This window comes from Mustela nigripes, chromosome 5 (assembly GCF_022355385.1).
Source record: "Mustela nigripes isolate SB6536 chromosome 5, MUSNIG.SB6536, whole genome shotgun sequence".
NCBI classification, from domain to species: domain Eukaryota; kingdom Metazoa; phylum Chordata; class Mammalia; order Carnivora; family Mustelidae; genus Mustela; species Mustela nigripes.
This window is the reverse complement of record NC_081561.1, coordinates 25,885,842-25,907,335: the sequence shown is the minus strand read 5'-3', so window position 1 is coordinate 25,907,335 and position 21,494 is coordinate 25,885,842. Positions and strand designations below refer to the sequence as shown.

The window sequence follows — 21,494 nt, the reverse complement described above, 5'->3', positions numbered from 1 at the left end:
TTTTTTTTTTTTTTTTTTTTTTGTGTGTGTTGCGTTTTTCCACCCTGTCATTTTATCCAGATAAGAATATGAAGGAGAGAAAAAAATACTAAAATACTAAATACTAAAGAAAATACTAAAAGGATGGCAAAGACCCCAGAAAAATGTGCATTAACCAAATCTGAAGAGACCCCAAATCGTTGGGGGAAGAAGAGAGGTAAAAAGAAGTTCAAAAAAATTTTTTTAAGGGACACCTGCGTGGCTCAGTGGGTTAAAGCCTCTGCCTTCAGCTCAGGTCGTGATCCCAGGATCTTGGGATTGAGCCCAGGATGGGGCTTTCTGCTCAGCAGGAATCCTTCCTCTCTCTCTCCTCCTGCCTCTCTGCCTACATGGGATCTCTGTCTGTCAAATAAATAAATAATATCTTTAAAAAAAATTTTTTTAAAAAGAGTATCTATATATACACACACATATAACACACACATATATATGTGTGTATATATATGTATACATGCACGTGCACACACTGGTGAATAGAACAGAGCCAGTCACTTAATTTCGGGAGTATTTTGGTCTCTTAGAAGAAACTACCTCCCAAAATTTTAAAGACAGAAAAACTTATATATATATATATATATATATATATATATATATATATATATATATACACAGATATATATACACACAAAAGTAAGGATAAACACAATGAAGGGATAGAATATGACTGTAAAGATGAAAAATTAAAAAAAATTCTAAAAACGTTGTTGATAATTGGTGGGGAAAAGAAAGAAAAAGAAAGTGGAGAGAATTTGCTCAGACTGGAGACTAGAACAAAGCCCTGTGCTAGATTTAGGGTGTATTTTGATCTATTAGAAGATGTTGTACCCCAAAATTTTTTAGAAGGAAAAAACCTTCTGTGTATACAAGAAATAAAGTTAGATACAATGAAAGATAAAATATGACTATAATAATGAAGGTTGAAAAAGATTTTTTTATGAAAGGTATTGTTAAGATAAACTAATTAAAAAACGTTAAAGGAAGAAAGCAAAAGTTAAAAAAATTAGAATAAGACAAAAAAGAAAATAAAAAAATTAATTAACTTTGCAAGACTAAAAGAATCATGGGGAGAAAGGCATGAATTCCGTGCTTTGCTTTCTCCTCTGGAATTCTGCTGTAGTCCTTGATCGGTGAGCTCGTCTCGGTTGGATGTTCCTGCTGACCTTCTGGGGGCGGGGCCTGTTGTCGTGATTCTCACGTGTCCTGTCGGAGGCGGAACTGCACCGCCCTTGCCAGGGGCCGGGCGAAGTAAGCCGCTGTGGTGGGGAGCATTTGTCCCTCAGTGCGCCCCCGCGTGAGAGCGCGGAATCCCTCCGGTCCCCTGGTCTCCCGCTGCGCTCTGCGCTCGCGCCGCCTGTGAGGAGCGTTTCCATCGGGGACACACGCCCCGTTTGGAGTCTCCAAACCCAGCCGATCCCTGCCGCTCTTCCAGGGGCTGTCCCCAGACCTGCCACTTGTGGGGTCCGTGCTCCGGGAGCAGTGGCCTCACTGTGCCGTGGACCTCCGTTGAAGGTAACCCCAAGCTGAGAGCTCACGCCTCAGCTCCGCCTCTGTAGCCGGCTTCCCGCTCTAGTACCTGCGAGCTCGGCGACACTCAGGCACCCGATCCTGCTGCGACCGCGGGACCTGCGACCGCACTGTCCCCGCGAGGGCCGCCCCCACTGAGCCTCTGGAGCGACGTCCTCCGTGGAGCCGACTCGACAAGTTCCCATTGCGCGCTCGGCGGCTCCGCTGCTGGCGGGGCCGGCCCCTGCCCCCAGCCTCCGTCTCCGGTGGCTTCGGGTTCTCGCCTCCGCGCGTCCCGCCTTCCCGAGAGCGGTCGCGTTCCTGCTCTAGAACTGCCGCGCTCCTCCTCCAGCTCCTGCGGGGTCCGCAGGGGTTCGGATGGTTTGAGGACTTCTCGCTGGACGCCTGCGACCTGAGCTCATCTCTGGCGCTGCGCCTCCGCCATCTGGACCCCTTCCCCTAGAATTTAAAATTTTCTAGTCGTCACACTGAAAAGAGAAAAAACAGCTGAAATGAATAACATTTTATTTAGTTCAGGGTATACAAAATATCTTTTCAATGAGTAATCCATATAAACACATTGTCTCGGTGTTGGTTCTACATTCCTTTTTTCATACAGACTCTGAAACGGGTGTATATTTTCTGCTGACGACACATCTCGAGGCAGCCTGGTCGCAACTCAAGGGGCAGAAGTTCCCCGTGCCGGGCTATCATAGTGGACAGCACAGTTCTGAGATCGAACGCATTGGAACAGGCAGAAGAAAATCTATAAAAGTGAGAGTGCGCAGCATGAAGGCAGCCCGTAGCTCACATTCAAGATCTGTATGCAAACCCCATTTGTCTGTATGCAGACTCTCATTTGTTTTGTGAGGCGGTCCCGACGCACTGGTAAATTGCCACTGTTCAGAGTTACCTGGAACAAAATCTTGGAAAAGATTTTGGACATATGTGGACAAAATCTTGGGGGGGGGGAAGAGTTATCTGAATTCTTCCTGATAAAGTGCTTCATATTTCATATTCTTTTACCATCTTCCTTCTTTCTGGTACCTAAAGACTAAGGTATTTTTTCTGTGAGTGACAGAAGACTGTCTTTTAACCAGATCATCCATTCACAAAATGGATTCAGAAAATGAATGGATCTGAAACAAAAGAGCCATCTGACTCTCTGTCCGTGGATATTCCCTCCATCACTTCCTGCAGGCAGAAAGCCATATTTAAATTTTCCAAGTCTGTGGTACTTTTCCCAAAGCGCTCTGAATCCCTTAATGTTCCAGAAATTACTTTGTGATCCACTGGGGAGAGAAATTCTTGTGCTCACACACACAAAAATCATCTTAAAAATGTTGATAATATACTTGTAAAGCTATTCCAGTATGTATATTCTTTAAAAACAGAATGTGTAACAGTAAAAAGCTAAGATACATATTTGAAAAGAGATTCAGATATACATATTTGCAACAAAGGAAATTATCATAAACGAGCTAAAATTCACATCTGAAAGGAAACTCAGGTATACGTTTGAAAAGATAGCAAGTCACGGTATCTTTCAGCGGAACAAAATGAGGTGAGGAAGGGCACCTGGGTGGCTCAGTGGGTTAAGCCGCTGCCTTCGGCTCAGGTCATGATCTCAGGATCCTGGGATCGAGTCCCGCATTGGGCTCTCTGCTCAGCAAGCAGCCTGCTTCCTCCTCTCTCTCTTTGCCTGCCTCTCTGCCTACTTGTGACCTCTCTCTGTCAAATAAATAAGTAAAATCTTAAAAAAAAAATGAGGTGAGGAAGTAAAACAAATAATTTTTAGTTGGGGTTTAGACTCTGCAGTTGGTATAATGTTATTTTGATCATGAGAGAACTTTGTTCTCAGGAGTTCTGTATATATCTGTTCAGTCAAACGAGCTAATTGTCGTTAACTAGTTATCTAGGCGGCTCAGCTCTTCTATATCCATACTTTATTTCTGTCTGCTAGATTTATAACTACAAGCCTAGTGAGTTACAGTCTTCCATTCTGGGTAAAGATAGGCTGTTTAATAATTGAAGTAGCAAAATCTGGGTAGTTTCCTAGGAAGAAAAAAAATGATTCCATATTCCACAATATAAAGCAGGATGAATGCCAGATGGTGTTTCCAACTGTGATTTAAAAATTCAAGACTAGGGGTGCTTGGGTAGCTCTCTCCAGCAAGAATCTGACTCTTGATTTTAGTTCAGATAATGATCTCAGGGTCTTGGGATCGAGCCCCATGATAGGACTCCAAACTCTACTTGGGATTTTCCCTCTCACACTGGTCCTCCCCCTGCTTGCGCATTCATTCTCTCTCTCTCTCTAATAAATAAAATCTTTTTAAAACTGATGATTATTTGAAGGAAAATACTGACAAATTTTATTTCAAGAGAGCTTCTGAAAGAGTGGTAAGAGTATAGTGAATTTTTCCTTAGTATATTTACCCTTCTCCTACTTTCCAAATTTTGTGCAATAAATATGTATTATTAGAATAATCATGGAGTAAAACAAAACATCCTGTATGACAGAGTAAAATTCCACAAGCAAATTCAAAGAGAAATCTTAGGCTAGGAAAAGAGAATTGCTATTCATATCACCAAAAGGATTCCCCGTGTCACTCAGCATAGGCTTGATTGGAGAGTAAGAGGAAACTAGCCACAAGATCTCAGCGACTTAATAATAAAAGCTTATTCTTAGCATATGATATTTTTTTCCCTCTTTGGTTGGTTGATGACTTTCCTCCCCAGTGTGCTCAATCTGGGATTTATGATGATAAAGTAGTGTAGGGGAGGAAAAAAATCTAGTTCTTCTACCCAGTATAAATTCATTGCCGGGGGCCCTGCAAATTAAACTGACAAAAACCAGATTAACAGGCAGAAACTGAACACAGGTTTCCTGATACATGCAGCCTGTGTCACATGTGAGCTCTTCATGCTGAGTAACTAAGAGGGGTAGCTCAAACTTGGGCTTATAGAGCATCTTAGCAAAGAACAATACATTTGTAGAGAAGTGACAAAATAAAGGACAAGGGCTTTGGACTTTCAAGGGCAGCAAACTGTGGGAAGGCAAATCTAGGGGGGAAACCAATGGAATAAGTCTTACCTGCGGGAATCCATCTCAGCACCAACTTTTCACTTTTTCATGGCCATAAAAGCTCCCAGGAGAGGGAATTTGTGACAGTCCTCATTTCTCAGAAGTTTCTGCTTTTACTTAGAGGACGTTTTGGAAAAGCTTCTTTTTTGCATCTGTTTCTCATTCGCCTTTTAAAGTTTAAGTGAGAAGCCACATGCCTTTGGGGTGGAAAGAAATGGTCACACCTAACTTCAAGGGAGCAGAAAAGCATGTTCAGAACATGTATATATTTGGGAAAATACCAATTACTGTGCTCCTCTACATATAAAAGGAGCTAACAAATCAATCAGAAAAATATCAAATATTTACCAGAAAATTTTGGCAAAGAATATGAAAAGATTGTTCACAGAAGGAAAATAGAAATGGGTCCTTAAAAAATGGGTCTTGAATATATGAAATATATGAAAAGATGCTGGAACTCATTCATAGGAACAGAATTGAACATCAAAGCTTCTCTGATTATGAGGCAAATTGGTTATGAGTTGATACTAAAACTAAGAATAGATATGTGGAAATTCATTACAATATTCTTTTTTGTTCTCATGTATGTTAAGATGTTCTGTAATAAAAAAGAAAAGGGAAAATTACACTGACTAATTCACACAAAAAGAAATAAAAATCTGAATAAATCTACACATGTTAAAGAAATTGAATCAATAAGCAATAACATTCTGAAACAGAAAGCTCCAAGACCAGATGCATTCACTGGGGAATCTACCGAACATTTAAGGAAGAAATTACACCAATTCTCAACAGTCTTTTCCAGTAGAAAGAAACATCAGGAATACTTACTTAATCATTGTATGAGGCCAGCTTTAGCCTAACACCAAAATCAAAGTCATTCCCAATAAAGGAAACTAGAGACCAGTATCTCTCATGAACATAAATGCAAAAAATTCTCAAAAAATAGCAAATCAAATCCAACAATGTATATAAAAAAAAAATTCTACATCATGCCCAAGTAGGATTTACTGCAGGTAGGCGAGGCTAGGTCAACATTTGAAACTCAGTTGATGTGATCCATCGTATCAACAGACTAACGAGAAATCATATGACCATATCAGTAGATGCAGAAAAGCATTTGACAAAATCCAACTCTCCTTTTTGATGAAAACTCTCAGCAAACTCAGAATAAAAGGGAATGTCCTCAGCTTGATAAAGAATACGTATTTACAAAAATCCTGTAGCTGACAGCTAGTGGTGAGAAATGGAAAGCTTCTAGCGAAGACCAGGAGTAAAGCAAGGATGTCCCCTCGCATTACTTTCTCCACATCATTGGAAGTACTAGCTGATGTAATAAGACAAGAGAGAGATCCAGGGTACACAGGAAGAATGAACACCTGCATGGAGAGCTCATTATCACGCAGAAGTCATGGGCTACCTCACATTCGCTTCAGTGTTGCACGTTTTGTGGGTTCCGACAAATGTATCAACGCATGGGTCCAGCAGTAACAGTATCACAGCTTGTGGCTTATTGCCAGCAACAAACCAGAGTTTCCATCTTTCCACACTCTCCCCACTACTTGGTGCTCTTGGTGTGGTTTGGCCGTCCCAATAGGTGTGTCCTGATACCTCATTATTGTTTTAATTTGCATTTCCCTGATGACTTTTGGTGCGGTCCATCTTTCCATATGCCTGTTTGGCATCTGTGTATCTTTGGTGAGAATCTGGTAAGGTATTCTGTCTGTTTTCAAAATCAGTTGTTTCCTTATTGTTGAGTTTTAAGAGTTCTTTTTATACTTTGGATACCATTCTGGTACCATGTCTGTGTCTTTCAAGTATTTCTCCCAGTCTATGGCTTGTCGTCTTCTTGTCTTGAGAGTGTCTTTCTCAGAGCAGAAGTTTTTTTAATTTTAATGAAGTTCCACTTACCAACGACTTTTTAAAAATGTCATTTTTAGTTTTGAACAGCCGCTTTTCTCTCCTGTATGACTTCGTAAGTGAGAGAAAACGAGGGGCGGGGGGGTCCCAGGGGTCTTTTAGTGGATGGCGGCTGTCGGGGGGCTCGGGTGGGCGGTGCGGGCTCCCCGGGGGGCGGCCTCGCGGGGGCTCGGGCGGTCGCGAGCGAAGAGAAGCCGGCGCGTGGCTGGAGGAAAGCGGGCTTCCTGATCTCGGGCTTCTTGATCCTCCCGGAGCCCGGGTTCCCGGGTGGGCGCTGCAGGGTCCGCGCGCGGAGGTCAGTGCGTCCGAGCCGGTGCCTCGGGGACGCACGGTCGGGCAGGATTTGCGCGGGTCCGCGGGTCCGCGCAGGTTGTTCCCGAGCGGGGTCGCGCCGGGCGCCCCCGAGATCCGCGCGGCTCTCGGCCGACTCGGCGGCCGGCCTGGGCGGGCATTTTCCGGGAGCCTCTGGCGGCAGGACGTGCGTCCGAGCATCCTGGAACTCCCCTGCGCGCTTCCTGCGGGCGCCGGGTCGGGCCCGGGGCTGCGGGGCGGCCGTGGCGGCTCTGCCCTGCGCGTCCGCGGGCGCCGGGGGCCGTGGCCGGGTCGGGCCGGGGGCGGCGCGGACGCGTCGGGCGAGGCTGCGGGGTTGTCCCTCCCGCACCGCCGCGCTCAGGTCGGAGACCAACCAGCGCCGAAGCGTCGCGCGCATTTAACAGGACAGGAAGGCTGCCCAGCCGGCGCCCCTCGCCAGGGGATGTAGCTCAGTGGTAGAGCGCATGCTTCGCATGTATGAGGCCCCGGGTTCGATCCCCGGCATCTCCACGCCGGCTCTTTTATTCCCTTTGCCGACGGCTCGGCCTCTGCTCTAGAAGTTCCAGGTGAAACGTTTTAGCCCTTTCTCACCTTTAACCGTTCTCGTCCCGGTTAAATAGAGCTATTTCCCGTCGGTATGTTTCCCTCTCTAGCATTTCATTAACCACCGCATATTCCCTGCTCTCTGGAAATCTCCCTGGGGTGTTTTATCATGCAGTGAGAGGTACAAAGCCAGAGGGACAATTGGGAAGAAATTCCTCCTATGAAAGCATCCAGGAAGAGGGAGAACAGCTGGTAGCACAGAATGATTTAGCTCAGTTACATGAGGTTCCATCCATTCTCACTTTCTGCTGGAAAATAATCAGTGACAGTAAAATACCTTTTAGTAATTTTTTAGGGGCTGCTAGGATAGGGTTTTGGGTATTGAGGTAGTAGTTGCATATCAATATTCAGGGGTCCACCCGAAGACCATTAGGGGAATTTCTTCCTAGACCATAGTTACTAACCTAGTTACCATTTCATTTCTCACTGCCGCTTTGGCTTTACTTAGGATTCTGTGCAGGAGAGCTGGTCCTGTCCAGCGCAGAAGGTCTGGGAAAAGGTTAGAAATAGCGTAAACTGGAGTCGGTTAGAAACCCGCAGGTGACTGGGACAACACTGGAGATCCTAATGAGGCAGCATTCTGGCCATCTCTCATCAGATGGTTTCTAATGGCACATACATTCATGCCTTGATCCAAATGAGCGCTTTGAAATAGTGATAATGTAATACCAATAATTTACTGTTTCTATTCACATTTAAAAATACAGTAAAATGGCACCATGTATTTGTCTACCCTTATTTAAAGGAAATCCAGTAATTAATAAACCTTTGTTGGGTGGTTTTTCAGTATTACTGTATAGCTGCTCAATCAGGAGTTAACAACTGAAAGGAAGAGAGGCAATTTATAAACCATATTTGCATCTCTGTTATAATTAGCATTTTGGAGGTTTGTAGGAGATACGCTGGGACAGAGCAGAGGGTAGGGTCAGTTCTTGAGGAGGCAGCTCAGGAAAATCCTCACAAACGAAGATACCAGTGAGTAAGTGGGAGGTTTGCAGCTGGAAATGAGGATCATGGTGTGATTCTGGTCATAATAATCATGGACATGGCATGAAGACATGACACAGAACATGGGAAAATTTAGATAGTTACACATGCCTGAATCACAGGATGCTATAGGGAAATGTAGGAGATGGAGGACTGTATGGCTTATCAAGGATTTGGGGCTTTATCAGTGTTCTTGGTTGCAAAAAGCAAACACTGAGTATGGTTAACTTAAGTGGAAAAGAATATCTACTTGGCCGGGTTTAGATCAATGCTAGTAGCCTTGACAGTAAGTGTCTGACTCTGAAACTGTCAGATTCCCTAAACGTAATAAAGAAACACACACACACACACACACACACACACACACACACACACACATTTCCGATGACAATATCCCTGTGGCTGCTTTCCCAGAGGACCCAGTCAGCAGTGAGGAGACACTGAAGCATTATAGACAAGACATTGCTACAGTCAGATTATTCTGTAAACAGTGTGAGAAATGGATTAGGAATGGTGGTAAAAGAAGATGAAAACAAGATGTATTTGGTCATTACTGCAGGAGTCCCAAGAGCTGTGTTGGGGACCTCCTCTGAGGAGTGAGCGTCAGGACATCAAGACCTGTGCTAAGACCATTCCTTATGAACCCCAAAGTAAGGGAGTCAGAGGCTTGAATGCTCCTAAGGACCTGGACAGTAGGCAGAGCTCATTTTTTTTTTTTTTTTGGAAGAGATTAAGGTCCAACAGAGGATCCATCTCTGGAATATAGCTAAATTTTGAGAGCATTTCAGTCTTAATTTCTTAATCACTCCTTCTCACCCATTTTTCCACTTCCATTGCGATCTTTTGGGCTACAGAAGATGGTTAATTTACTTGGAAACCGTTTGACCAGCTAAGCCCTCTGTTTCTTTCTTACTATCCCAGTTCACCACTGCAGACGTGAGCCCTCCAGTGCTCTACCCTGTCTGGTACCTTGCATAATGTACACGCCCCCCCACCCCCGTCCTTCCATTTTGAGGCCTTAGAGGTGTATTCCATCTCACCTGGGTGCTTCAGCTCCGCTCTCTGTAATTCACGGTTCCTTGTTGGACAGGCCTCCTAGACGAACTCTCTTGGTTTAACTTCAACTGCCTCTTCCCAATGACATGCCTGTTTCAGGTTGAATCAGCACAGTCTTCAGTCTTGGAGTCAGGAGGCACCTTCGTGAGACCACATTCCAATTTCCAAACCATTAATTTGTATCTGCATTAAAAAAATATATATATGAGGGGCGCCTGGGTGGCTCAGCTGGTTTATCAACTGCTTTTGGCTCAGGTCACGATCTCTGAGTCCTAGGATGAGGTCCAGCATCAGACTCTCTGCTTAGGACGGAGCCCACTTCTCCCTTTCCCTCTGCCTGCTGCTCTGCCTACTTGTGATCTCCTCTCGTCAAAAATAAATAAATAAAATCTTAAAAAGAAAGAAGAAATAAAAGAAGAAAAGAAAAGAAAGGAAAGAAAGAGTCTTCGTCCTAGATGAATGGAGACTGGTGTCTCTCTTCTTGCACCCAGTTTGGTGGCATCAGCACCCGTGTAGACAGGTCACTGAGGACCTCAGCCTCTGGCTGCTCCAATCTCTGTTTCCCCCAAAACCCTAACTTCCATGCTGGTTTAGCTGCTCACATCCATGGCTATCTTCTCCATATTAGCATGAATCTGTCTTGCGCTGAAATATTAAGTCCATGCGATATACAGTAATTTAAAATTTTTTAAATTTAAATTTAATTTAGTTAACATACAGTGTATTAGTTTCGGGGTTAGAATTCAGTGATTCATCCGTCTCGGAGAACACCCAGTGCTCACCACAGCAGGTGCCCTCCCTCGTGCCCGTCCCCCAGTGACCCCATCGCCCATCCCACCTCCCTTCCAGCAACTCTTCTTTTCTTATGGTTAAGAGTCTCCTATGGTTTGTCTCCTTCTGTTTTCATACTATTTTCTTTTTCCGTCCCTTACCCTGTGTTCATGTTTTGTTTCTTAAATTCCACATGTGAATGAAATCATCTGGCTTTGCGTTTCTCTGATTGACTTCTTCTGCTCACTCTTTCCCTTGCAAGGATCCCTTTGGATTACACTGGGCCCACATGAATAATCCAGAATAATCTCTCCATCTCAAGATTTTCAAGTTTGTTGATCTTCGAAATCCCAATTACTGTATAGGGTAACATTTGCAGGTTTGGGAATTAGGACATGGATGTCCTTGGGGGCCATTATTCTATGTACCACACCCATTCTAATCTGTCTGTCTTTGCAGTTTCATCCAGGCACTTCCAAAACTTCTGTTTTTCTACTGAATTTCTCTCCCTGTGACTCTTCAGTTCCTACACGTTCTTCTTTCCATTGCTGTAGACTGAATGTTTGTGACCTCCCAGAGTTCACAGATTGAAACCTAATCCTCGGTGTGATAGTGTTTGGAGGTCAGCCTTTGGGGGGTCAGTAGGTCATGGCGGTGGGGTCTTCGTGATAGGATTAGTGCCCTTATAAAGGAGAATTCAGGGGCATCGGGGTGGTCCAGTCGGTTGAGTGTTTGACTCTTGGTTTTGGCTCAGGTCATGATCTCAGGTCATGATCTTGGGTCTGTGATGACACCCAGGCCCATGCCAGGCTCCCTGCTCAGCGGGGAGTCTACTTGTCTCCCTCTCCCCCTGACACCCACCCCGCTTGTATGCTCTCTCTCTCTCAAGTAAAAATGAATAAATCATGGGGCTCCTGGGTGGCTCAGTGGGTTAAAGCCTCTGTCTTCAGCTGGGGTAATGGTCCCAGGGTCATGGGATCGGGCCCCGCATCGGGCTCTCTGCTTGGCGGGGAGCCTGCTTCCTCCTCTTTCTGCCTGCCTCTCTGCCTACTTGTGATCTCTCTGTCAAATAAATAAATAAAAATCTTTAAAAAATATGAATAAATCTTAAAAAAAATAAATAAAGGAGACCTCAGAGAGCTCTCATGCCCCTTCCACACTGTGAGGACACACGTGATTCAGGAAGCCTGTTCTCATGAGACACCAGATCTGCCTGTGTGCTGACCTTGGACTTGACAGCCTCTAGGATGATGAGAAGTACATTTCCGTTGTTTATAAAGCAGAGGGTCGGTGGTATTGTTAGAGAAGCCTGTACACGCCGCACCACGGATCCAGCTCAGGTTCCTTGATCCTTCCCTTCGACCACATTTTGACAGTGTGCGCAGGCTCCTTTCATACTGAGCGGGCTCCCTCAGATGTCTGGCTGTAGATGGTTCCAATTGCCACTTCGTATCAAAGACTGCTGCGTCCTGCCGGAGAATCCCCCTGCCAGCTGCTCTGGGCAGTGAGCCGGCCTTCACGCTGGTCTCTGGTGTCCCCACCCGGCCTAAGGTCTGGGAAGCTCAGGGCTGTGCATCCCCGTCACCCACTCAGAGTAAAAGCAAGGAGACCTGGCCCATCTCCGTCTCCTCCTGTGTTGGGATTCGAGTTAGTGTCACTTCAGAGACGAGAGGAGGAGCGAGACCAGCGGCGTCATTATGACTTTTGTCCCTGTGCGTCTGAAAAGGACTTTGGGCACCTTCAGTCCAAAGTTCATCTTTGAGGCAAGAGAAGAAGCAGAGAGGGGGGCGAGTTCTCAGTTGACCTTTTGCTGATACCTCTCTCCCTCCGTTTCCCTAACAAGATTACAGTAGCTACGTAAAGAACTCTTCGCTTCTTTGAAACACCTCATCCTACTTTGTCCGTTCAGCTAACTTGCTTCCTACTTTAGACATAAAATGCAAGCAGATGAAGGCCAACATCGCGTCTTCTCTGAGTGTCCTGCCTGCTTAAACAATGTGCCGGTATGTGTGTGCGTTGCTGTCTGCTAAAATGAAACAAACGTCCCTTGTCAGTGCTATACTGCTGGAAAGTCCATACAAAATCACCTGGGAATTTTGCTAAAATGAAACCTGCGTGGTTCTGGGAGAGACCTTAGAGTCTCTGTTTTAAAACCAGCTCCCAGGCCAAGTCAGTGCTGCTGGGCTCCAGAAGACACTTTTCGTGGCAAGAACTTACCCCCCTCCCTAGGACTAGTCCTCCAGTGGTGCTCAAGCCATCATGTCCTGCGTTCATAGGGACCCTGCTCTCCTTCTCCGTTGGCTCCCCTCACACCTGTTCCAACGGCTGTCAGCAAAAAGACAGGACTGTGGAGAACAGGAAGCCCTTCTGCATTTGCACAGCCACTAGGGAAAAAAGTCCAGAGCTTCCTCAAAAAACACGGAACTACTATGGATCCAGCAATTCTACTTCTGGGGATCTACTGACGTGGGAAGGATGTTAGGATTCGAAGCCAACGGCCAGGAAAGAATTCTTGAGATGTCTTTATGTAAGAAGGTGGTTTTATTAAACCCCGGGGACAGGACCTGTGGGCAGGAAGAGCTTCAAAGGTATATCCGGGGCCACAGGCTTGGGGCATGATTGCCAGCATATATCTTGGGCAAGGGTGGTAGAGATAGAAATTTCCAAAAGAATTTTTATTTGTTAAAGCAGACTTAAAGGTCCTGGGAATCTGGCCGGTGACTGCCTTTTGCCCTTAGCAAAGTGTCAACATCCAGGCAGTGAAGTTTCTGGAGGAAGGTCACTCTGCCTGTTTTAAGGAGTTGTGAATGGGCTTAAGTACTAAGGAAATTTAATTTTTCTCTTGCTTTTGTTTCCCACATCATGTATATCTGTGATATTGTGGTTTGTACTAGGAAATACGTATTCTGCTTTCTGCTCCGAGCTCCTAAAGCCTATAGAATTTCCTACATCCTTACAGCAACAAAGGTGACTTTTGTTATGTTAATAGTGGTTGCACCAAGAGTGGGAGGCTGGTTGCCAGGAGACCAGCTCTGAGATTAAAGGTTGGAGCTCTCCGTCTTACCTCTCTGACCTTCAGGGACAGAAGGGCCGGAAGATCAATCAATCAGCAGCGGGCAATGATTTAATCAGTCCTGCCATTACCTAGGCGTGGAGACTTCTCCACATAAAAACCTCAGAGAAGAGGACTTGGAGGGCTTCTGGGTCTGCGATCACGTAGATATCTGATGTGAGCCGTGCACTTGGTGGGCACAGAAGCGCCATGCCCTTTTCCTGAGCATCTCTGCCATCTGGCTGTTTCTGAATTATATCCTTTTAACTGAGTAAGTAAAATGTTTCTCTGAATAATGTGAGCTGTTCTAGAAAATTTATCAAACCCAAGAAGAGTGGGTCATGGAAACCTCTGATTTCTAGCCAGTCAGTGAGAAGTACAGTGCTGGTGTCTGAAGGAGGGACAGTGAGTGGGAAGAGAAACCGTTCTTTGCTGGATCGAGCCCTTAATCTATGGGATCTCATTAGGCCTCCAGAAAATAGTGTCAGAATTCAGCCGAATGACTGGACACTTGGCTGATATACAGAGCATTGCTTACTGGTGTGGGAAAGCTGCCTGCACACACACAGTGGAATTTGGTGACTAGAACCACCACCCTTCAATACTCAAAGGAAATTAAAGCAGATATCAAAGATACCCATACTCCCACGTTCACTGTAGCATTGATCACAGTAGCAACACATGGCGTCCATCAAGAGATGAATGGATAAAGAAGATGTGGTCTATGTATTCAGTGCACTATTACTGATGAAGTTCTTGAACCTAGGTGAGGTTCGGTGGGGTGAGGTTCGGAGCCGACGGCTAAAGAAAGAATTCTTAAGACGTCTCTGGTGCAAAAAGGTGGTTTATTAGAGCACGGGGACAGGACCCGTGGGCAGGCAGAGATGCGGCTGCCCCGGGTTGTGAGGAGTGGCTGGTTATATACACAGGAGTTGGGTAGGTGAGGACAAAGGGGTGTTCAGAAGGGCTATTGGGATAAAGAAGACTGTCAGGATATGGAAGGCCTGGTTACGATCAAGCCGGCCACTTTCCCTCTAATGAGGCACTAACATAAAGACAATTGGGAGTCTCCTGGTGGAATGTTACATTCCTGCTATCAAACGTCCTTGTTAGTGAGATTTAGGTCTTAAAAGAAATTTAACTTTATTTACTTTTCCTTCTACATCCGTCTCCTTCAGTTTTTTATGGAGGGGAGGGTGACGTTAGGGCTTGAGGAACTGAGTTATGTGTCTTTGGAAATTGGGCTATTGATAAGGCAACTTCTTTGTTGTAAATCTCAAGGACATTTGTAAACCAAGAGAGACTCCTGCCTTTCAGGACTGTGATCTCTGCAAGTTAACTATTTGCTCTTCTTTTAGGGCAGTCAGGGGTGCCTGTGAAATGTCACACATATTACCAAGGGGAGTGGGTGGAGAGGGGGTGCAAGGCGCCAGCCCCTGCTCCGTCCTCAGCCAGCCTCCTGCTCCCTCATCATTGCCACCACGAGAAGGAGGGAGCCGCTGCCATTTGTGACAGCATCCAAGGACCTTCAGGGCATTATGTTAAGTGAAGTAAGTCAGAGAAAGACAAACTGCATGGTACCACTTCCATGGGGAAGGAGGGGCAAAAAGTCAAACTCATAAAAACAGCAGAAAAGTGGTTACCAGAGGATGAAAGTACGGAAATCGAGAGGTGATAAAACCTTGGATGTTTGTGCTGTCCCTGACCCCGACCCAACTTGAAACTGTGTGACGGGCCACTCCTCATGAACCCGGCGCAGCTCTTCCAGCCCACAGGTCCTGTCCCCGGGGTCTAATAAAACCACCTTCTTACATAAAGACATCTCAAGAACTCTTTCCTGGCCGTTGGCTTCGAATCCTAACATCCTTCCCACGTCAGTAGACCCCCAGAAGTAGAATTGCTGGATCCATAGTAGTTCTGTGTTTTTTGAGGAAGCTCTGGACTTTTTTCCCTAGTGGCTGTGCAAATGCAGAAGGGCTCCCTGTTCTCCACAGTCTTGTCTTTTTGCTGACAGCCGTTGGAACAGGTGTGAGGGGTGATCTCATTGTGGCTTTTATTTTATTTCTCTGATGATGAGTAATGTTGAACACTTTTTCACATACCTTTTGGCCATTTGTATATCTTTGGGAAAATGTTCAGTTCCTCTGCCTATTTTTAAATTGGATCATTTGTTCAATTTTGCTATTGAATTGTATGGGTTCTTTATATATTTTGGATATTAATCCCTTATCAGCTAACTAACCAGATAGATGATTTGCAAAATTCCCCCCGCCCCGCTGTTAGTAGGTCGCCTTTTCATTTAAAATCTCCTAACAGAAAACATTCTGTTTATTCATGTATACAATATCCAGTCACTCTTTCACTCTTTCTAAAAAATGATTCCAATATTTACTTATGCCAGTTGCTGTGGTCAGCAGTGAGGCACAGTTAAGGATGACACAGTGTCTTAGCTAGCGTTCAAGAAGCCTGGCTGAGACCCTTCCCTCCTGATTAACACCTTTGGGGAGTTCCCTCCTGCGTAAATCAGTGGGTGGAGTCCTAGCTGAGCAGGGACTGAGGCCTCCTCCCAACATCTTGAAAGCGTTTTGCAGACAGAGTCAAACCTCCTGGCCGCAGGCCCTGTGGACACCTGAGCTCTGCTTCACAGGACACCTGGGGCCAGAACCCAGCCAAGCTGCTCTGGAGTTCTGACCCACACAATCCAGAGTATAAACATTTATTTCCTTAACCCATTAAAATTTGGAGTACTACTCAGCAATAGATAACTAATATTCACAGCAAGACTTTAAAAAATGTTCTTTGGCAAATAATCATTATTTACAAAAACAATTGTTATCTGTTTCTCTCAAGATACCTGACTATTATCAGAACCAATACTCCTTGCAAATCAACTTGGAAGGCTGAAAAGCAGTGTCACTGTTTTTCTCCCGTTTCCCTTTTGATGCTGACAAAACCCTGGCTGGCTAGTGTGTCAGCCACCAGAGGGTCGCATACCTGCCACTGAAGCAATCATGGGCAACAGAAAGGGTTGGGCCCTAATTATTTCAGATACTCACGATTTGCGCAAACCGTGTGGGGCCCCCATCCCTGCCGCTGGACCACACTTCAGGCTCCATCCGCCAGGTGCCAGGAGGAGGTGTGCTGGAGCCCTGGGACCGCGCCGGCGCCCGCGGCCGGGGCTCCTCCTCCCGCCCCCGCCCCGGTCCCCCAGTGCCGCTGCCCCGAGCCACACGCACGCCGGCGCCCCTGCAAGCGTCAGCCTCAGCTCCCCTCCTTTCTCCCTGGCATACCCTCCATCCTTGCAGACTGGCTCACAGGTCGCCGGGCCCGGGCCCTGCATTCTCGGGGCGCGCCCCCGGGGGAGGAAGGGGCCGGGACCGCGGGAGACCCACTCCTTCCGCAGCGCGTGAGGCACCGGGGAGGCAGACGTTTCAGCTCCGTCTCGGAAGTACCGCGTTTCTCCCTTCTTTGCATCGGAGCGGGGTCTGAGGATTCAGTCTCTGGATTGGGCTGGCATTTTTGCATAAAATGGGGGTCAGTAGGCCGCAGGCAGCAGTCCAGCATCTCTCGCCTTCAGCCCTCCAGCTGTTCGCGGTGCAAGGTTGCTCCGTAACAATCCCTGCCCCGGCTCCCAGTTATCTAGCAGAGGGCGCCCGGCGGCGTCCGGAGCCCGGGAACGGGGTGCAGGAATGCGCGGACTCGGGGTACTCTGGTGTCTTCCTTAGTTAAAGACAGTCATTGGGAACGCGTTTTTCTCTTCCCTGGAAGCATCCTTCCTTTGGTCCACAGACCTTTGGGGGGAAAAGAAGAGTGCTCGACTGGTGTTTCTCGGCGGGATCCCCGCCCGGCGCGTTCTCCGCGTCCCGGAGCCGGCGGATGCGGGTTGGTCCGGGCGCCTTCCCGGGGAAGAGTGGAAATTCCAGCTCTCCGTCACCGAGAGCGGGACGGGTTCGTTTGAGACGCGGAAGGGGGTGAATTGGCTCCATTTCATGAAGGCAGCTTAGAAAAGGTCCGTTTTGTGCAGTGGGGATGTAGCTCAGTGGTAGAGCGCATGCTTAGCATGCATGAGGTCCCGGGTTCGATCCCCAGCATCTCCATTCCTTTTCTCGCCGGCGGGGAAATCGCTTTTTTCTTGCTGCCGCAGCGGGTTCCCGCAGGCTCCGAAAGGTCAGCGTCCTGCTCCCGCGCGCTGGCGGTCGGCGGGGGCGTGCGCAGAGCCTCGCGGCTGGACCCCTGCGCGCGCCCGCAGCCCCGGCCTGTGCTCGCGCACCGGGCGGATCGCGAGCGGCTTCGGTCCCTCCCGCGTCCGGGAAGAACGCACTTGGCGTTCGCCCGCGTCAGCCCTGAGCTGGGAGGTTTGGGCACCGGCTCCCGTCTTCGCTTAGCTGCCGGGCCGGGGCGCAGGGCTGGGAGCCCGCCCGAGCTTTCCCGGGCTGAGGCTCAGCTCGAGCGAGGAGGGTTTCTTCCGCGGACGCGCTGGGTGCATCACCCGCGCCCCCAGCCCCCTCCCCCTTCCCGAACGTGACCTTCACCCCGAGGTCCGGCCGGTGCAGCGCCGCAGGCGCGCTCGGCCGGGAGTGAGCTCGGCGCTGGGTTCCCGGGGGAGGCAGGGGGAGGTTTGCGAAGTGTGGACTCGCTCGCTCCCCATCCGCCTCCCTCCCGCTCCTCCCTCCCTCCCTCCCTTGCTCCCCCTCCCCGGCTCCCTCTACCCCTCCGCCTCCCGGTGGGAGCTGGTTTGCAAAGTGCGCGCTCCCTCTCTCCCCAGGCCTCTCCCTCTCCCTCTCTCCCTCCCTCCTCCCTTCTCGCGCCCCCCCATCCCTAGTTCGCACAGCTGGTCATTGGGAAGAAGGTAGATCGTTTAATAATTCAGGGCCTTCTGGGACAGAAGGGATATACCCTAAATCCTGCTCCCCCAGAGTTAAATTTGGAGGTATCACTCAGTGAACTGAGAGACTCTGACCTAAACTTACAGATTTCCTGAAATAAAATTATCACCTAGAAAAGGGGAGTTGTTAGGCGAACGTGATAACCACTACACTACGGAAACCCCTCCTAGAAAAGGGGAGTTGATACGGGTAACTTGGGGCTAAGTCTTCATCAGGGAGGGCTTATTTTAATGTATCATGTGATTTTGGCTCCCTGATAGAAAATTAATAGTGTTTTTAATAATATTTCAAGAGATGACTATTTTCATTTGATAAAGCCAGATCTCATTTTCTGTATTTTTTTCTGCCCAAAGAATATTATGAGGAGCAAAGGTAGAAAGAAAAGGTGCTATTTTCTAAGAACATAGAAGTAAGCAGAGAGCTGACATCAGGGGGAAATTCTTGCTGATCACGATTTCCCTAGCCTTGTAGAAAAGGCTAAAGACTTCTTTTATTTAGCAACAGTGAAACTTCTCTGAGCCGATACTGAGTTTGGCTGCATTTAGTAGTTTCCACAAAGCCTTCTAGCTAGAGAAAATTAGAGGTCAACCTAGGTTATTCTGTGAAAATATACACCTTATTCTTTTCACTTCAAGGAGAATGAGACATAGTAGACCTATATTGTAGTATGGGGCCATCCTCATACTGTTTAATTTGAAATTGTGACCACTGATTTCTTGGTGATTTACAATAAAATATGTCCAGGTATGTAGATAGCATACAATGCTAAAATGTCTCTTCTTTCTGTATTGGGTCTTCAGGTACAAAGAGAGGACAGATCCAATCAGAAAAAGCCAATCACACCTCTCACAAAGACATTTACCTATGACCAGAGTCCATTCCAAGCCCTAGGATCTCAGCAAAATGCAACAACTCTGGGAGAGTCCAAATCGGCATGGAAGGAAATCTGACTGTACTTGGTGAAAATCTCTGAAACTTGAAGGAAGTTGCCACCTCTGGTCGCCTGAAATGAACAGCCTACTGAGGGGAAGACTTTGGGGACTGAGGTGCTCTCCCCTACAACAGTGTGAAAGGTGAGTGAGAAACAAGGGGGATGGTTATACTTTATACATTGAATGTGTTAATGGAAAAAATGTTCCTAAGTATATTAATGGTCTGCTCAAAGCATCGAGGGAAGCCTCAGGCTTTCTGTGACCACAGTAAAGGAACATTGTGAAGCTACCAGCTGTAGCTTCAACCTGTGTTGCTGGATTATTGAATCAGCGAAGTTCCTAAGTTCTGTAGGTCATATAGGGGCCTGATGAGGAGAGAATGATGTTGAGAACTGCAGAAGGGTTAGGGGTCTAGGAGTTCCCTGAGCCCTCCGTTTGTGCTGGTCTCCTGGGGGTTACAGCGGGTGTTTTTCTCTCAGCAACTGAACATCGGTTCACTTTGTGAGCTAGTCAGGGTTCTCTAGAGAAACACACCAGGAGAGAGAGAGAGAGGGAGTGTATGTGTGTGTGTGTGTCTGTGTTGAAAGAGACACAGATAGAGAAAGGGAGAGATCTATTTTAAGAAATTGGCTCACACAACAGTCTGAAATGTGTAGGGCAGGCTGCCAAGTCTGGCAAGGGGTGGTGTTGTAGTCTTGATCCAGAGGTAATCTGGAAGCAGGATTTCTTCTTCCTTGGGGGAACTTGGATATTCTCTTAAGGCTTTCCGCTGATGGGATGAAACCTCCCCGCGTTACGGAGGGTCGACTGCTTCACGCAAAGTCAACTGATTTAAATGTTAATCACATCTAATCAAAATACATTTGCAGCAACAACTAGACTGGTTTTTGACCAAAAGACTGGGCAGAGAGCTAGCCGAGTTGACACGTTACATTTAACTGTCACACTTTGTTCTTAGATCCTGCAATTCTCTTGTGTAAATTTTCATCCAACAAAAACTGCCGGTTCTCTAGAGAAGCAACGATCCCTGCATTTACGAAGATGTAAGAATCACTTTAAGAAGGAACAGAACGTGTTCTAGGGAAATTTCCAGTATCATTACCTGTAGATGCATTTTGCTTTGTCCGTTAACATTTTAGCCACTTAAGGACAAACACTGTTTCTCTTCCCTTTGTGATTTCCCTCAGGCATTTAATTCAGAGCTTTGAAAGTTGAGAAATTCTGGCAATGTCTGATGAGTGGGTGAGACTCGACGGTATGTGGGGCAAATGGGCTCATACTTGGAGTTTTGCAAGTGCCCTGGACTCTTGCTTTACTTCTGCATTATTTTTTTACTGTGATAATGTGAGCGTTTATGCTAAACACTTTCTTTTATTAAAATTAAACTTCATGATGAGATATTTAAACTATAAATACAGAGAATACAACAGACCTCATAAACCCATTATCCAACCCATTATCCAAATCTTTCTAAGAAAATAATTTACCCCTCAGTTTTCATTTCTCTTCCTCTCTCAATGCGTACCCTTCTAGTGTGCATTTTAATTTTTTACCACATGTGTGTATATCTATAAAAATTTGCACTATTTCTCTGTCCCACAGCCCGTATTTATTACGTTTTTTTGTTCACTGTTTTCTACTTCACACACATTCCCTGTGACAGAAGGAGACACAGATAATTAAACTTTAATTGTTATGTAGGTAACCTGTTGAAGAACATATATGTCCAATATTTGCTTCCCCAGCAGTGCCACAAAGGACATCACTGTACGTGGCTCCTTGGACAGTTTGTGAGGAGTTGCTAAATCCTTTATCTGGAAGCGGGATTGTTGAATCTTAAAGTGAGGCTATCTCCGGCTTTTCTAGATATTGCCAAAATGGTCTCCGTACTGCTGGTGCAAAATTTGTATTCCTAGAAACCAATGATAGTGTCTGCCGCACTCTACCAATCCTTGGCATTGTTGAACTTGAAATGTTTTGCCAGTAGATGAAGGTAAAAGTATTCTTCAAATCTGCATTTGTCAGACTACTGGTGAGGTTCAGCATACTTCACATATTTGTTGGCCTTTTATGTTTCTTCTTCTGGGAGCGGAGTCTTTATATCCTTTATCCAAGTTTCTACTGATTGTCACCTTCTGTATTTACACTGTGGCTCATTAGTTTGCTAAGTGATGGTTGCTTCTTAGTCTTGAATTGCTCTATGCTCTACCACCTGAAGGTGCCTGTAGACACAGAGTGGCCCCTCAGTTGGTCCTCAGCCTGGTGAGTGCTGGTGTCTCCCCGGGGCTCACTCGCAAGAGATACATCATACACTTCTCTTCTTGAGCCATGCAAGGACTTGAAAA

At 46.5% G+C, this 21,494-nt stretch overlaps 1 long non-coding RNA gene and 2 other non-coding genes across 3 annotated transcripts; 2 read left to right on the top strand and 1 right to left on the bottom strand.

Moving 5' to 3' along the window:
• Positions 1-950: 950 nt before the first annotated feature.
• Positions 951-17,925, bottom strand: LOC132017163 (uncharacterized). Its single transcript, XR_009404188.1, has 3 exons — positions 16,622-17,925; positions 9,493-9,691; positions 951-2,030 (listed from the first exon to the last, which is right to left on the bottom strand). It is a non-coding gene; the product is annotated as an uncharacterized LOC132017163 (long non-coding RNA).
• Positions 7,301-7,372, top strand: TRNAA-CGC (transfer RNA alanine (anticodon CGC)). The gene has a single exon. It is a non-coding gene; the product is annotated as a tRNA-Ala (tRNA).
• On the top strand, positions 17,357-17,428 carry TRNAA-AGC (transfer RNA alanine (anticodon AGC)). The gene has a single exon. It is a non-coding gene; the product is annotated as a tRNA-Ala (tRNA).
• Positions 17,926-21,494: the final 3,569 nt, after the last annotated feature.